Source organism: Microtus oregoni, unplaced genomic scaffold (genome assembly GCF_018167655.1).
Source record: "Microtus oregoni isolate MIOR12 unplaced genomic scaffold, Mior012 000096F_ref0000112, whole genome shotgun sequence".
In the NCBI taxonomy this organism is placed as follows: domain Eukaryota; kingdom Metazoa; phylum Chordata; class Mammalia; order Rodentia; family Cricetidae; genus Microtus; species Microtus oregoni.
The window spans coordinates 2,374,239-2,377,420 of NW_024544709.1; the positions used below are offsets into that span (position 1 = coordinate 2,374,239).

A 3,182-nucleotide genomic window follows, 5' to 3' on the forward strand; every position below is an offset into this window, starting at 1 on the left:
AACAGGGCTCAGGGCTTGAGTGCTTGCCTAGCCTGTCACAGAGCCCTGGCTTTCATTATCAGCACTGAAAAGATAAAATAGTAGATTACATAGCATTTGTTTTTGCCCACAAATTAAGATAAATGCACAAGAATATTGGAGAAAGGCCCTGGTTAGCTTTGATAGCTGATGTGTGTGCAAAGAGTCACTTTGAAAGTCTCTCAACTCTAATGTTTTGGATAAAATCTGCTTCAAGATTTGTACTGGCTTAATTATGAAGTCAATATTATCAAATTTTGCTTTAAAATAAGCAGAAAAGGAATTTGTGATCTTATGTGAGTACTTTTCATACACGGAACATAATTTTTATTCTAAAATGAGTATTTTAAAATTTCAAAATACCACATTAATTAATATTTTAATTTTTAACATTTATGCATAATCTAAAGAAGACATTTTGTTGTTGTTATTTTGTGGTGGTGTCACAGGCCTTTCATTTCAGCCTCAGGAGGCAGAGGCAGGTGAATCACTGTGAGTTCAAGGCCAGCCTGGTCTTACAGAGTGAGTTCCAGCACAGGCTCCAAAGCACACAGAGAAACCCTGTCTCAAAAAACCAAAACCAAGCCAAACCAAACCAACCAACCAAACAAAAACAGAAAGAAAAAAAAAAAAGAAAACATTTCCCGTTCTAAAAAAATTCAGGTAAATTTAAATGATCTCCATTTGGTGTAGGGTTTTTTGCATGAATTAAAAGTGTGCCAGAGGGCTGCATGCACCCTGATAGAAAAGATACAACCATTAGGAAATATAACTTTAAAAATTTATTTTTTAAAATGATAGTGATTTCATTAGTTTTCCTCATTAATAATAAATGATGCCTTATTATTATTTTTAATGTGAAACATTGTTCCCAGGAAGAAAGAAAATTTTTATAAAAGAGGAATTTTTTTCCCTCAGGCAAGAAAATTTAAGTTTTGTTTTTCAGTTTTTTCCTTCAAATTCCTGGTTTAATAAGGAATTGTTTATTTTGAGAAAAAAGATCCCAAACATCAGGCTGTTCACAAAAATAACCCATGGTATTAACATTAGAAAACAAATATTAAGATTATTACACTATTTTCCTGTAAGATGCATTCGACATGCCAACTCTCATTCACAAAAATACATTGTTACATTCGTGTTGAACAGCCCCACTCAAGTGAGGGAAATCCCACACCTCTAATGCAAAGCTGCTCTTGGGGATCACAAGTAAATGAGATGCTTCTGCAGTTAGAGAAGCAACTCCTGAAATTATATGAATGGGAAGAACTGTACTCCCTGCATAACAAGAGATTATTTGGGAGACAGTTGATAAAAACCATACATCTTTTTATTGTTAAGTCAAAGAGGTATCAAAATTAAAAGCAAAACTTAGGGTAAGACTTAACAAAACTACTAAGGAGCATCATCAAAGAAAGTGAGAATGGAACTAGGCACAAGGTAAATATGAATCAATGAACACAGGATAAGGAGAGGGCGAACAGTTGAGAATGTGATGAAGATACGAGGGGAGAGGATCTGGTGTTACTTCCATCTCTCACGAGCGCCTAGGTAAATGAATAATGGGATAATATCTCTAAACTCTGCTATGTGCTTAGGAGTCAGGCCCATTGGCGCTGTCTCTGTCATCCTCCCCTTCCTCGGCTTCTTCTTCATCGTCCTTGATCAGCTCCAGCTGATCATCCCCTCGATCTTCATTGTCGTCTTCATCCAGCAGGTTGCCCTCCTCGGCAGAGTCATCTGCGCCCGCCTCAGACTCCATCTTGATGTTCGTCTCGTCTTTCTTAACAGAGGCGTTGCTCTGCTCCTCCTCAGACTTCTCATTCTTATCTCTACTGCTTGTTTGCTTTGTTCTTTAGGCTTTCCAGCAGAGAATCCACTTTTTGTTTGATCTGAGTCAGCTCCTTCTTAATGGCCTGAAGGACATCACCTTTCAACTTTCCAGATTTGGAAGAAGAGCCCCGTTGTCCACTCTTCGAATTGCATCCACTTTTGCCCCTTCGAGAGGTGTTTCCAGAAACACATTGGTGTTTAGAAGGCACCACCGCTCAAGCAATAGGAGGAGGAAGAGAAGAAGGAGGAGGAGGAGGAGGAGGAGGAGGAGGAGGAGGAGGAGGAGGAGGAGGGAGGGGAGGAGGAGGAGGAATACGTGCTGGGTAACTGTACATCCTGTCATACTAATCCCATTGAAAGTCATAGTCCAAATCAAATGAGGAACCGTACATCTCCGCTGCAGATCGTTTCACACCTGATTGTCCTTGGTTCACTTTTGGCTTTGCAGCCAGATTAATATCTAAAACCTGGCCAGCAATCATTCTGCCATCCTCTCCAGCTACAGCTGCCCGGGCATTCCTTTCGTTAACATATTGAACGAAGGCAAAGCCCTTATGCACAGAGCAACCGACAATTTTGCCATACTTTGAAAAGATTGCCTCCACATCAGACGTCTTGACTACAAGAGTATTGAGATTCCCAATGAATACACGGGAATTTATGGATCGAGGTTCTGTCTTGTTGGTAACGTTGCTAGCCATCTCCTTTGTTGATAAGGTTTCTCACAAAGCTGAAATGTAGCTGAAAATCAAAACAAAACAAAACAAAATCTCACGGGAGGAAGGAGAAGGAAGAGACCGCCGATCCTACTGCGGGTCTGTGCTAAGACCGAAGCTCCAGCGGGCGGGCAGCGCACGACCGTTAGCTCTCCGTCTCTCCACCCAAAATTTAAGTTTTTAAACAATTATTTTAATCGTGACTTTTTGCAATGGAAGATTATAACCCACAATTTATGAGACACTGGATTAAATTAACTTTCACACTTAGGTGTGCCCTTGGGTATTCAGTGCTGAGCCAGAGACTAGCAAAAGAATTGTGGAAGGAAATGAGGAAATTTCCGTTAATTCCGAGGGTACCTAGAACTTAAAGTACACCCACAAGAAAAGCAACCGTCATAAAGCAGAAAGAGCAACAGTCCAGGGTTTCCTGCAGAGAAGAAATCAATTTATAAATGGAACACTTGCCTTGGATCTAAAGTGCCGGGATGACATGGGCTGTTTTCGGCTGTGTCTTGCGAAACAAGGTTGAAGGTGAGAGTTCTTTATTAACTTGACATCTTTTAAATTTTTACTTTATGTGTATGAATGTTTTGCCTGCATGTATGTATGTAC

The 3,182-nt window shown here is 40.0% G+C and overlaps 1 pseudogene; it reads right to left on the reverse strand.

The window, feature by feature from the left end:
- Positions 1–1,612: 1,612 nt before the first annotated feature.
- Positions 1,613–2,567, reverse strand: LOC121442814 (annotated as a pseudogene).
- Between the last annotated feature and the right edge of the window lie 615 nt (positions 2,568–3,182).